Source organism: Chrysochloris asiatica, unplaced genomic scaffold (assembly GCF_000296735.1).
Source record: "Chrysochloris asiatica unplaced genomic scaffold, ChrAsi1.0 scaffold00021, whole genome shotgun sequence".
In the NCBI taxonomy this organism is placed as follows: Eukaryota; Metazoa; Chordata; class Mammalia; order Afrosoricida; family Chrysochloridae; genus Chrysochloris; species Chrysochloris asiatica.
Genome location: NW_006408539.1, coordinates 6,139,023 through 6,154,239, shown reverse-complemented (window position 1 = coordinate 6,154,239; position 15,217 = coordinate 6,139,023).

Sequence of the window (15,217 nt, the reverse complement as noted above, 5' to 3'; positions counted from 1 at the left end):
CATGGAGTATTTTATAGTCTTTGTCAATATGATAATTCAAAGGCATCAATAATTCTTTGGTCTTCCTTATTAATTGTCCAGCTTTTGCATGCATATGAAGTGACTGAAAACATCATGTCTTTAAAGTGTCATCTTTGCTTTTGAACACATTAAAGAGAACGGCAACAAATTTACCTAATGCAATATGTCATTTAATTTCCTGTCTGCTGTGTCCATGGGCGGTGATTGTGGATGTAAGTAAAATGAAATTTTTGACAAATTACTCAATGCAATATTTTAGTTGTTATCAGTGATAGAATATTGAATTGCTTGGCTGGTTCCTTATAAACCTGAAATCATCTTCAAAGTGATGTTCCCAGTTAAATATGTTAGAAATTAATGTTTGCTTATCTTCCTAAAGAGAAGAGAGAACAGATCACAATAGGAAAAAAGCAAACGAGATGCTAGGAGGAACATCTTTGTCTTTTTGAAAATCAAAATGTCTCTTTGGAAGGATTATTCGAATCATTTCAGTTTAAATAGTCAGTGAGTCACAAAAGCAGTATATTTTAGGGACCTTGTATTATTCTGACAATTCCTCAATGAACTCATATTACTTTTATAAGGGAATTGATGTAAACTTAGACACCAAGAACCTGAAATATGTTTCCCAAGGAATTTATAGAATTTCTATTTCCTTCATAGGAGTTCCTAGGTAAAGTTGCCAAGAGTTCTTGTATATCTAAAATTAATGTATCATTAGAAGGCATTTGAATTCAGTAGATTATTTTGAATGGTAAGGTGGAATGGAAAGGGGTGGTGGTCCTTTATTACACTAATGTTGTTGTTGCTGTTAAGCACCTTGGAGTTGGTTCAGACTCATAGCAACCTTGTAGTTCAGCACATTAACCCACAGTGCCACACCAGTACTCCTATTACACTAATGGTATAATCGATTTCTTAATTTTTAGTTGTTTTGACATCACAGGGTACAGGCTAACCTATCATTTGAGGAGAATAATTTTTCAGAAGTACTCACAGCACATCCTTTTTAAAAAAAAAAAGATAAATGTTTTATTGTGAATTATGTGATAGTTTACGTGGGAGAACATTAGCTTTACATTCATTCTATTGTATATTGTTTCATTGCCATGGTTAGAATCTCTTCCATGCATCATCAACCAACCAAAGGGTATACCCTGCAAACCTGCTCCCTCCCCCTCCCCCCGGTCATCAGCACACAGTCCCCTCTCCCTCTCTGTGTCTAAAGTCCCCAGCTGCTCCATCTCTGCCTCCATCTCAGGCATCACTGCTTCTCTGGGTAGGTTTCCGCTCTCCGCTCTTCTCCATTGATGGTCCTAGGAATCTCCGCTCCTAGACTGGAAAGTTAATCACTCCCCTCCCTTCTATAAAATGTCTACCTTTACATTTCCAACCCTCACAATCAGTCCTGATAACAATTATTCACGATTGTATCACAAGAGACCTATCTGCATTTCATTTCATCAGTCCCACCTAGACAGATTGGATACTACTCACTGGAGAGTCTATCTTCCTCCAGGCCCTCCAGATCTAGATTTCCTCTTGAAAGCTTGTAAGCCAGTCACTTCTTGCCTTTGTAGTCCCCCTCCTCCACCCCACCACCATTTTGGGTAACCAATGTCCAAGTTGCCCATCCCTGTCTACTCTGCTCACAGCACATCTTTATGTTGCAAAATGGCTAGCTGGAGGTACAACATGCTTATACATCTACTTCCAGATGAGTCCTTTACCTTGTTAAGGTGGGAAATGCCATCTTTGGTCAGCCCCAAGTTTTAGCAACTCAGAATTCTGCCTTGTTGTTGTTGTTAAGTGCTGTCGAGTCGATTCCAACCCATAGCCAACCCTGTACAGAGTTTCCAAGGCTGTAAATCTTTACAGGAGCTTTAGGCAATGGAAAAAAGGAAAAGATTTAGGGAGACCACGGACATTTTACCTGATGTTTATCCAAAATTGTTGTGTTTGAATAAAAAAACAAAAGAATCTTCTTTTACACGAATAAAATGTCAAGCCCTGACTTAGATGTTAAATGTTTACATCTCAACAAATAAAAGGAAAATATACAAGAAAGACTGCTTTTTCAGTAAGGACTTATATTCCCCCCAGGAAAAAACAATACAAAAATTACCATATGGTCTTCTTTTTCTTTTTAAGAGAAAATTAGAAGCAAAAATAAATCTTCTGAACTTTTTCTTTCTGTCTCAGCTTTTATCCTAAGTCTTCATAGTCTAGTCAAAATTGCCTTATAGCAAATTAGTTTTCCAAATCAATGTCCTCTCTCTCCTTCTCCCTTCATTTTTCTCTTAGAATTTACCTCATATCAATTGTGGTCTTGGAAAATTGCCCTGCTCTGAGGGGTTATTCAAAGAAGACTAAGATATACTCATTGTTTTTGCCAACTCTCTAGTTGGTGAAGCAGAATAAATGAAAATTGTATTAAGGACGATCATTTATTAAAAATGTAGCATTGACTAGATACTGCAGACATTACCCAATGTTACCTTTGGAATACTTTTGGAAGTTTGGGACTTTTATTTTTGTTTTATAAGAAAACAACTCTGGTTAGTTAGAATTAGGATTTAAGTTCATGTTGACCTGACTACATACTCTTTCTATTACATCAATACTGGACAAAAAGAAGGCAGACAAGTGTTCGTTAAATGATGCAATCTCAGTTATATAATTATGACATTTAATATTTTGAGGGATAGATTTTATAATAATTCCCTATGTTGTAATGAGATTTGTACATTTTTATGATGTTTTCCTCTTGATTATGCATTTGATTCATATTGGCTTCAGTCTACCCATTAGTGAATTAGGGTAGATATTCCCATTTTATAGGTGATGGCTAAATGAGTTGACACAGCTGAGGAGTTTAGAATTCATCTCTCTGAACAGGCTTGAATGAGCTAGACACAAAATCTGTATAAACATGAAATGTTGAGCAATAAGTCTAGTCATTACCCAGACTCTGCACTCTGAATGAGATAGATGCTCTCTTTTTTGTCTGACAGGTAGAAACCAAAAGTCAGGGCTTTATGGAAGGAGTTGAGATCCTAAAGGGAAGAAGAAGTTGAGGGGGAGTGCCAGGAATAGAGAAAAGAGCTTAAAAAAGTGAGTTTGAAGACAATTTTGCTTTGAGTTGGTCCTGTTAGCATCTGTCAAATCACTGTACAATAGTTCTTTCAGTTTGGGTGAGACTAAGAAATATTTAATGGAACTAAAAAGTAGAACAGATGAATCAATTTCATAACTTCATTCTTTACTTATTGTTAACCATCTTCATTCACGTATCTTAAAGTAATTATACATGAAAAAAAAGAGTTGATGACTTTAAATAATAACTAACTTGGGGAGGGGACTGGGTACACTAATTTTATGGTAAGCCATTTGTCTCTGATAATTAGTTTTATGATGGTTGATGTTCATTACAAATTATATAAAATAAATGGGGTTGAAAGGCACATTATTCTAAATAAATAATAAGGATGGAATATGCTAATATGAAATAGTGATGATTGTAGGTTTGGTTTTGGAAGGAAGAAAGACTGATTTGAAAGATGTTTTATGTGGAGTCTTTGACTCATGCCACTTCTTGTATATTTAGGAACTGCTGACCTCAGTCTTAGCTTTTGTTATAAGGAATAAAAGTGAAGATGAGCTTTGAGATCCAGTCTTTTTAAAGTCCATTTCAGCTCACTAATGTCTAGAATATCGATCTTTATGCGTTCCATTTAATTTTTGACAATTTCCAATTTTTTTGATTCATGCTTCATACATTCCATGCTCTGATTATTAGTGGATATTTGCAGCTGTTTCTTATCATTTTGAATTATTCTTTATCAGCGAATGAAGGTCTGGAAAGCTTTGCCGTCTTCATGTAATTAAGATCATTTTTACTTTGAGGAAACTGCTTTGCTTATTTTGAATGCCTTCCAACCTGATACTATACTAGACAATATTTTGTTGCTGTTGATAACATTTTCAGGGGCTAGCAGAAGTGGATTCATTCTTTCTCGTCTGTTCTTAATCTGCCAGCTCTGCTAAAACTTGTCTCCCATGGGTGACCCTGCTAGCATTTGAAACACAAGTGCCATAGCTTCCAGTCTCACAGCAACACACAAGTTACCACAATATGACCAACTGACAGAAGTAACTTTTTTGAAGTTACATGTACTAACTTTGAAATCCCAACACTGACTCTGTGAGATAGTTGTGATTTTTATCCCCATTCTCCACGAAGAAATGGAAGCTTAGAGAGGTTTAAAAACTTGCTTTGTTTCTGATGTAGGCCTTGCTCTTCAGCAAGGAGTCATCACTGAGGCTAGATTATTGACTCTCAAGTGGCTAATTGAGAATAAAGGGGTTACTTCTTTCTAGAATTATATATGTAGTTGGTTTAAATAGGGTAAAAGGAAGCATTTTTATTAAAAGAGATCTTTGGCCATATTAATTTTCTGACAAGAGTGAACTATGAAGGTCCAAGAGGTTGACCATACAGCAGACAGGATTGTAAGTGGGACCATTTATCTGAAGGTGTATGAGCACAGATTTTGGACAAACTAACCTTGGATAGAGGTGAGCATGTTCTTTTATTATTATTATTATTTCATTTTGAAGGGCAGTATCCAACGATGGAATCAGTGATCAGCAAATTAATGGGTGGAAGATGGGAATAGGAATTGCAAGAACTTGCAAGGGCCTGCCTGAGGGAGACCTTCAAACATGGCAGTGGAGGGATCAGGAGTTAGAGCAAGTGGTGAAGGGTTGGAATAACTAGGAAGGCATCTCTTGAAACTGCTATGTGATGCATCACTAGCAGCTGCAGAGTAGAGAGCTAGGAAGTTGTAAAACTGCTTCTGAGCTGCTCTGAGTGCCAGCTGGGACTGGAATCCACATTGTGGAGGGTAAAATGTTCACGACTGTGTTGTACTAATTGTTGAGAATGCAACATTTCTTCTTAAGCTTTTGTTCTGTACCCATCTCTTTACTAACACCCATCCCTCCCCAAGTAGGCTCCACTATGGCATTATCAAAGCCACATTCTTCTAGCAGGTAGGGCTCTTGTTAGTACCTCAGAGTTGACTCTGATTCATGGGAATCCCTTGTGTGCCAAGTAGAATAGTTGTTAAGTGCTGTCGAGTTGGTGCTGACTCATGGCAACCCTGTATAGGGTTTCCAAGGAGCAGCTGGGGTCAGTTTGAACTGCCCACCTTGTGGTTTGCAGTCCAGTGCTGACCCTACAGTGCCATACCAGGAATCCAGGCTAGAACTACTCCACAGGATTTTTTTTTTTTCTTTAAAAAAATTTTCCTTTACGTTTTTATTGTGGATTGAATGAAAGTTTACAGGGCAGAGCATCAGCTTTACACTCAACAAATCATACAACTTGTTTCATTACAATTCCCACCATATAACGTCAATTAAGAGTATTTCTCTCTATTCACTTTAGCTCTTTTATTTGTTTAAAACATTCAGGCGTATATAATAATTTACACCACCAAAGGGCACATTCTGCAATCCTGTCTCCTGGCCACCAGCTCCCAGTCCCTCTCTTCCCATGAATCTAGAGTCCTCAGCTGCTCCCCGTCTCCATGTCCCCATCTCTGCTTCCATCTCTGGTGTCACTGCTTCTCTGGATAAGGTCCCTCATTCTGCTTGTACTCTTCTTCCATGATGGTCCTAGGGTCCTCTGTTTCTGGACTGTAAGATTAACTACTTCTTCATTTTTGCTACAAAACTTCTACCTTTACAATTGTGACAGTTGCAATTAGTCATTACAGCAATTACTATTGAATCATAAGAATCTTATCCCCATCTCTCTCTCTTGTTTTAAAAGATTTTATTGTGAATTATGTGAGTCAGCATGGGAGAACAAGGAGCTCTGGTAGCGTAGTGGTTACGAGTTGGGCTGCGAACCTCAAGGTCGGCAGTTCAAAACTACCAGCTGTTCTGCGGGAGAAAGGTGAGGCTTTCTGCTCCTGTAAAGACTTACAGCCTCGGAAACCCTAAGCGGGGTCCTATGAGTTGAAAGCGACTCCATGGCACACAACCACCACTACCACATGGGAGATCGGAGTTCTGGTGTGGCGCTGTGGTCTAATGCGTCAGATTGCAAAGTCTTTTGAATTACAAGGTCGGTGGTTCAAGCATACCACCTGCTTCTTGGAAACCCTATACAGGGTCTCTATTGGTCGGAATCCACTCGCCGGCACTTAATAATAAGCATGGGAGAACATCAGTTTTACATTTATCCTATTGTATTTCATTTCACTGCAATGATTACAATCCCCTCCATGCACCATCAAATATCCGGCCATCAGCACACAGCCCCTCTCCCTTCCTGAGTCCAGGGTCCCCAGCCACTCCATCTGTCCTTGTCATCGTCTCTGCTTCCATCTCTGGCGTCACTGCTTCCCTGGGTAAGGTCCCACACTCCGCTCTTCTCACTTGATGGTCCCAGGGTCCATAGGATTTTTAAGACTGTCATCTTTCAGTCTTTGTGTGGCACTGTAGGATAAACACAGAACTGCTAAGGGCAAGATTGGCGTTTCAAATCCACGCGCCATTCCTTGGAAACCCTGAACAAGGTCCCTATGAGCCAGAACTGACTTGACAGTACTTCACAATAACAGCCGCCTTTTAGGTCTGCCTTCCAAGAACCAGTATTCGTATTTGGATTCAAACCATGACGTTTCAGTTAGTAGTTCAGTGCTTAATCATTTGTGCCACTCAAGGGCTTCTTGTAGAAAGCACATATAGGCAGATAGAGCCAGAATGCTCATTGAAAACTTCCATCTGATCAAGCCGGTTATTTCTTCTTCTTGCTGACACCACTGCCCTGGGAAGATAGTAACTTCTTGGCAATCCTGGCCAGGTCTCCAGGTCTGTTTATCTGTTCCTCACTTCTGTCCCTCAAACTGCAGGTTTTGTCTTTTTAGATTCAGGGCAGAAAAAGCTGGAAGCCTTATTTAAGTTTTTGTAGTATCACCAACCAGCTGGTGTGGCTCTGTGGGCTAATGCGTCAGACTGCAAAGTTGTTTGAACTGCAAGATTGGTGGTTCAAGTTCACCAACTGCTCCTTGGAAACCCTATACAGGGTCGCTATGGGTCGGAATCAACTCGATGGCACATAACAATAAACATGGGAGAACATCAGTTTTACAAAAACCAAGGGCTGAGTTGTCAAAAGAGGCTCCCGTGAATTATAGACCTTAATCAACAATAAACTTTACTAATTAAATTTTAAAACAGGTTTCTCTCACAGGGATCTTAAGCCTGTCACATATAACTTCTAAAGTTCCCTTTCCTGAACTGGGGCCCTTTTTGGTTTTTGAATAATAGGGTAGCATTAACGATTTCCGTGGTACGTTCCAGCTGAGAGGAAGCCATTTAAATTTATGATTTAGCTTCGTAGAAAGACTACCTGGCTAACATCTATTCTCAGCCAGTAGCATCCCATGAATCCCTAAATGCCAGATTTACTTACAACAGCAAACCATACTGGCAAATATATCTTGCTAAAACCACCTTGAGCTAAGAACTCCCTTGGTTGTCTTCTAACTAGTAAATAAGTTAGAATGTTGATCAGGAAGGTGGGTGGAGCTCATTACCTTTGCAACCATGAGGAGAAAATTACAGTCCACCATGAACTCTCCTTTTCAGCTCCCATGCTCAAGCCTCATTCTCAAGCTTTGGTTTTCTTTCTCAAAATCTCAAATAGACTTAATTTTTTTTTTCTTTTTCTTAAGCACACATTAATAGGAGATGTGGGTATGTTTGAATACAGTTTAATTTTTTAAAAAAAAATAATTAAAAAATATATAGCAAACATTTCCCATTGTATCTGCTAAGAATATAATCCAGTCACATTAATTTCATTCATCATGTTTTATAATTACCACCACTATTTCTGAAAGTTTTTTGTCACTCCAGACAGAAACTCAGTACAACTGAAGCAATAACTACTCATTACTCCCGACTTCCAGTCTTGGTAACCACCATGCACTTTGTCTCTGTGTTGTTGCCTATTATAGTTTCTTCATCTAAATAGGCTTATATAATATTTGTTTGTCTAACTTATTTCACCCAGCTGAGTGCCTTCAAGATTCTTCCATGTCATAGACTAGAACAATAAGTAATGGATGGGTATCATGTTGAGTGAAATAACAGACATTAGAGAACAAATCTTTTTGGTTTAATGTCTCCATGCAGTTGAAATAGCTATGAATGTTATTCAAGCTGGATATCTGTTTCAAGTGGGAATGAGGTGGTTGAGAAAGTTAACTAGTTTAGAGTGGCTTCTCATTTTAGACCAACTTAAAACTACTTACCCAGGATGACCTAACATTGGCCAGACAAATGTTATAAGTGGTTTTTAAAAATTATGATCTTTTAAATGTTTTCAGGATAAGGACTCTTGTTTCTGGTAGTGTAGTGGGTTTACGAGTCAGGCTGCTAACCACAAGGTCAGCAGCTAGAAACTACCAGCAGCTCCACAGGAGAAAGATTTACAACTGTAAAGATTTACTGCCTTGGAAACCCTATGCATGGTGGCTAGGAGTTGGAAGTGACTCCACGGCACACCACCACCATCACCACCAATATTAATAAATAAATATGTGGTCATTCCTTTGTGGATACTTATATATTTGGGGATAATGAAGAAGTGTTTACCCCTGTCAGGTTATTATAATAAAATAAAATTGTCTAACTTTCAGAGTTGTATTTTTGAAGTTAAGGAGCCCTGGTGGCATAGTGGGTTAAATATTGGACTTCGAATCCCAAGGACAGTGGTTCAAACCCACCTGCCTCTCTGTAAAGATTTATAGAAAAACTAAGGTGCAGTTTTACTGCGTCCTCTAGGGTGGTTATGAGTCAGGATCCACTTGATGGCAGTGGATTTGGTTTGGGTTATATTTTGAAGTTCATTCAATCTGTTGAATGCTACATTGTGATATGAGGATGGGTTATAAGATGTTATCTACTTTAGGCCATTGTCCTTTTAATTTTGTCTTAAAATTAATGTTTATTTCATTGTTGTAATGGTCCTAATTTGTAAATATTTTATGTTGTTGTTGTTATGTGCCGTGGTTCCGACTCATAGCGACCCTGTACAGGGTTTCTGAGGCTGTAAATCTTTATGGGAGCAGAAAGCCTCATCTTTCTCCTGCAGAACAGCTGGTAGTTTCAAACTGCTGACCTTGAGGTTTGCAGCCCGATTCATAACCACTACACCACCAAAGCTCCTTAAATATTTTATAGTCTACAGAATATAGTATGTAGAAGGGTTTGTTTATCTAATTTATAAGTGAATTATACAGATACATTAAAAAATTTACTGATAGGATGTATGATCAATGCATTCCCTTTCCAAACTATTTTATTTGAAAAATTTCAAATTTATAGACTAGTTGCTGAAATAGTATAATGGACTCTTTTATGCTTTACCTGTTGTGGTTATTATTAGGTGCCATTGACTCAGTTCTGACAGAATGAAATGCAGCCCAGCCTTTCGCCATCCTCACAAGCTGTTACTTTTGAGCCGGTTGCTGATGCACTGTGTCAATCCATACTGTTGGGGGTGTTTTTTGTTAGCCCTCCACTTTTTTTTCTTTTGACTTTTAAAAAACGTTTTTATTGTGAAGTAAATGATAGTTTACATGGGAGAACATCCGTTTTGCACTCATCATTTCATTGCAATGATTACAATCTCCTCCATGCAGCATCATTCAACAGTATTTGCTTCTATTCCCTCTGTTTGTTGGTTGTTTTTTTTTTTTTTTTTTTTTTGGTGGGGGTGGGATGTGCTCAAAAACACTCAGGAATATATAATCATTTAAACAACCAAAGGGCACATTCTGCAAGACGGTTGCCTGGCTGCCAGCACCTGTTCACCAGCACACAGCCTTTCCTTTCCATGAGTCTAGCATCCTCAGCTGCTCTACTTCTCCATGTCTTCATCTCTGCCTCCATCTTTGGTACCCCTTTTTTCTCTGGATAGACTCCCACATTACGTTCATGCTCTTCTCCTTTGATGGTCTTAGGGTCCTCTGCTCTTGGACTGTAAGATGAACTACTCCCCCTTTTTTGTTACAAAACTTCTACCTTTACAGTTGTGATAGTCACAATTAGTCATGATAACAATTACTATTGAATCCTAAGAATCTTATCCCCATCTCTTTTCACCAGACCCCTCTAGATGACAAGTATTCAGTGGGGATTTAACCTTCCCCTGCACACTCTGACACTCTGAGACTGAACTCCCTCTTGAAAACTTGTGCTTTTATAGTGTCCCCCCGCCTCATCCCCCCATTTTAGGTAGCCAAGGTCTAAGTTGCCTGCCTGTGGCACTGTGGGTTAATGTATCAGACTGCAAAGCTGTTTGAATTGCAAGGCTTAAGCTCACCAGCTGCACCTTGGAAACCCTATACAAGGTTGCTGTGGGTCAGAACCAACTTGACAGCACTTAACAACAACATCAACCCTGTATACAGAGGGCATAGGATTGATATTTGATGTGAAGACTCCTTCCCTCTAGGTTGGTATTTAGAGCTACTACATCCATAAGTATAAGTCAAGTTCATCATACTGTAGCAGTTTACACTTGTTTCCTTTATCAATTAAAAAAAAAAATCTTCCTCTAGTTGAGTTGTGATCATTAAGCCATTGAAGCTAAGTTGAATGGGTACTATCTACAAGTTTGGGTGTTCTTGTGCGTCTCCCCTCACTTCATATCAGCTGGTAGTTTTTACCCAGCTGTATTTTGAATGCCTTCCAACCGGAGGGGCTCAACTCTGGCACAATATCTCACAACGTCCCGCTTCTATTCATAATGTTTTCATCTTCTTGTATTGTATCTGACAACAATCTGCTGCTATTTATAACAGTTTCAGTGGCTAAACAAACATTCAGAAGTTGTCTGCTTCTACTTCTTCCTAGTCTGGCATAGTCTGGATGCTCCGCTGAAGCCTGTCCACCCTGCTTCCAGCATCACGGCAACACACAAGTCATCACAGTATGCCAAATGATAAACACATACATGAATGACTGTTATGCTATCTAGAATCTCAACATTTTGCTGATTGATATATTTTACCTAATTACACGTTGTTGTTAAGTGCTGTCGAGTTGGTTTTGACTCATAGTGACCCTGTATAGGGTTTCTGAGGAGTGGCTGGTGAGCTTGAACCACTGACCTTGAGGTTCAAACTAGCCTTACAGTCCAACTCATTATCCCACAGTGCCATACCAGAACCCCTACCTAATTATATAATGATATATATTTATATAGACAGCTAGCTAGCTGGCTAGATGGTGTGTGCTGTGAAGTCGGTTCTGACACATAGCAATATAGTACAGGGTTTCTGAGAGTGATTGGTGGGCTTGGACTGGCAACCTTGTGGTTAGCAGTCCAGGGAGTATCCAACAGCACCCCACCAGGGCTTGGATAGGTAGATGTTGTTGTTGTGAAGTGCTATGGTGTCAGTTCTGACTCACAGTGACCCTGTAGAGGATTTCCCAGGCTGTAAATCTTTGTGTGAGCAGAAAGCCTCATCTTTCCCCTAAAGAATGAATAGTGGGCTCTAACTCTCAATCTTGTGTCTAGCAGTCCTGTGCTTATTCTACAGCACCACACCGGGACTCCTACATAGGTGGTGGTTATGTGCCGTGGAGTCGGTTCCAACTCATAGTGACCCTGCATAGGGTTTCTGAGGCTTTAAATCTTTACAGGAGCAGAAAGTCCCATCTTTCTCCCACAGAATGAATAGCTTGTAGTTTCAAACTGCTGACCTTGAGGTTAGCAGCCCTACTTGTAACCACTACCAAGGACCCTTTAGATAGATATATGTTGTTGTTGTAAAGTGCTATTGAGTAGGTTCTGACACACAGCGACCCTGTATAGGGTTTCTGAGGCTGTAAATCTTAACGGGAACAGAAAGCCTCACCTTTCTCCCATGAAACAGCTAGTAGCTTCGAACTGCCGACCCTGAGGTTAGCATCCTGATTCGTAACCACTATGCTCCCAGAACTCCTTTGCTGGAGAATTTGAGAGTTACTTGCAGTGAGATTATTGTTCTTAAATTAATCTTACAATTTTTGGACCCATGAAATCATCTTCAGACCACTTCTTGGTTTACTGGTTTTCCCTCTAATCACATAGTTCCCCTAACGCACATCTCTGTAGTTTATCTTCAGCTCCCACATTGTTTATCATGCATATTGAGCAACCCAGTCTAGTTAGAAGCTTTGGCTATTTTCAGCATTTTGATTTTTGGGATAGCATTTTTACTTTGCCCACAGCCTCAGTCTGAGTGGCAATGTGCCTCAGACTTCCAGAATATTTCCTGTGTTACACATGAAACCTGTTCATTTGTACAAGCCACCTTTAGAATCAGGCCATTTCTTGTAGCTACTCGTTGACAGATAGATGAGTCTCAACAGTTAGAAGTAGTTAAGCCTAGTGGAAGGTTAAGCATATGCAATCCTGCCTGACTTTATGCTTGATGGAGAATAATATGGTCTCAGCCACCATGGCAGGGTTTTCAATCATTTAAAATAGATGCTAGGTAGTCAATCTCCATCAAGTGTATTCAGAAAACCTTGAATCATTCAATTCAGCAAACCTCTGCTTCCGATCATTCAATTCAACAAACCACTGCTCATGTGGCACTCATGATAGCAATTTGAGTGATGAGAGAGTTTGAGAATGGCTTTGTTCCTACTGAGAACATTTCCCTTGAACATTTGAAGGTTGATGAACTTGGTCAGAATTGCACAGGGGCATGTTAGGCACCCGTGGCCGTGGTGCTGATAATTTATGTTACATTTTCATTTTATAGGGTGTATACTTCTATAATCCCTCATAAACTCTTTATGAAGTCAAGAGTGTTTATAGGAAGCTCTTTTTATAAAAGGCAGTAGAGGTAAGACTTTTTGTCCTGGGACTTTATCTAGTTTCCTTAACCTTTTGACTGTGTGATTCATGAGTCAGCATTGTATATAAAAGATCGGAGTTGCCATTAATTAATCATACAGACAAACTACTGGTACTTATGGACAATTGATATAATGGGCTTTCAAACTAGTTATCTAAGAAATACTGGGGGAAGAACAGTAAACATGTAGATTCCCAGGTAATATTCTTTCAGGCTCTTAGTTATTGATCCATGGGGCCTAATACTCTCTTTTTAAAAAAATATCCCTGGTGATTTTGAGGCAGTAATTCCCAGGATATTTTGTGAAACATCGATCTTTGGTGTTGTTATTAAGTGTCCTCGAATCAGGTTCCAATTCGTAGTGACCCAGCATAGAGTTCTCAAGGAGCAGCTGTTGGATTTGAACTGCCCACCCAGCAGTTAGCAGTCCAGTGTTTAGCCTACAGTGCTACACCAGGATTTAGTGCGGTGATAAAACAAGTACGAAGGCTGATTCCTAAATTCAAGCAGTTTACTCTTTAACAGAGGACCAAAGAATCGTACTATATAAGAAACAGAAAACCACACCAGGCAGAATAAAACTAAGTGGTAGCGATGTTCTTAAGATGACTGCATAATTAAAGAAGTAAGAGAAATGGGTAAGTATGATTAAAATTAATGAATGCCTTGGAGGGGTGGATCTTGAACTTGGCTGGAGAAAAATGACAGACTATTGCTAAGCAACTCCCTCCAAGGGAATAACATGACCAGGTAAGAACCATAAATCCATTTCTCTAAAGATTGCAGATTAGTTAATGCAAATCAGAATTTATGCTTAGATCAAAGGTATTTCCAACATGGAAGGAAGGACTAAAATTAAATTCTATAAGTCTAGCAGGGAGTCAAATATACAAGGGTGAATCAAAAATTATCTGCACTCTGGCTGTACAATTTATTTGAATCAAATTTTAAAAAAGACAAATATATCATTTTTTGACATAAGTCTTCTTGCATTTCAATACACTCTGTCCATCTGTCAACAAGCTTTCTTATTACCTTATTAAAAAATGTCTTAGGCTGAGTTACAAACCACAAATGCACTGCTGTCTTCTTCATCAGAGGTGAGTCTTTGTCCTTGAAGGGCTGCTTTCAGGGGATCAAACAGATGGAAGTCTGATGAAGCAAGATCAAGACTATAGTGAGAATACTTTAACACCTCAAAAGAAAGTTTTTGCAGAGTGTCAACTGTGTGGGCTGAGGTGTAAGGAAGTGCATTGTCATGCGAGACCACAATGCCTTTGGATAGCAGTCCTCTCTGTTTAATCTGAAGTTTAGGCTTTAGATCTTCAGTGAGCATCTCACTGTAATGCCCACTGTTGATTGTTGAACATTTTTCCTGATATTGGCTCTTGAGAATCCCAGAAAACTATAAGCATCAATTTTCCAGGTGATGGTTGCCTTTTGAACTGTTTCTTGGTCGGTGATTGAGGATGTTTCCATTTCATACTCTGCCGTTTACTCTCAGGATCATAGTAATGAATCCATGTTTCGTCACCAGTAACAATTTTTCTTTTTCAAAGAAAGTTTTGCCTTCCTTCAAGTAGCAGTCCAAATTTTGTTTGCAGATGTCCAAATGCTTCTGTTTATGTTCTTCTGTAAGTTGTTTCGTACTCATCTGGCACAAACTTTTTGAAACCCAAGTCTGTCATGGATTATTTCACAGGCAGAGCCACGGCTGATTTGCCACATAATCCACTGTCATTCATCTATTGAACAGAATCATTTTACATGCACGCTTAGTGTTGTCATCAACCGTGAATGTTTTAATATAACTGGAGTGTGAATAATTTTTGACTTACCCTCGTATAAATGAATATGATAGTATCTGTGGTTTTGGTTGTATGATCACAAGGGAAAAAAAGATTTATTTTTTTACATGAGGAATAATCAGGTAAGGTTATTAATTTGCTAAATGTTCTTCCTTACAGTTAAAACATTCAAAGACCCCAATGGAGTGAGTAAACATCTAGACCTCATTCAGAATAATGGTGATGGTTGTAGGAAATGGTGAATGTAATTAATGTCACTAAGTTGTACATTAAAAAAATGGCAACATTTTTTGGTATATATGTTGTTGTTATGTGCTGTGGAGTTGGTTCCAACTCATAGCGACCCTGCACAGGGTTTCCAAGGCTGTTTATCTTTACGGGAGCAGAAAGCCTCATCATTCTCTCACGGAGCAGCTGATAGTTTCGAACTGCTGACCTTGTGGTTTGCAG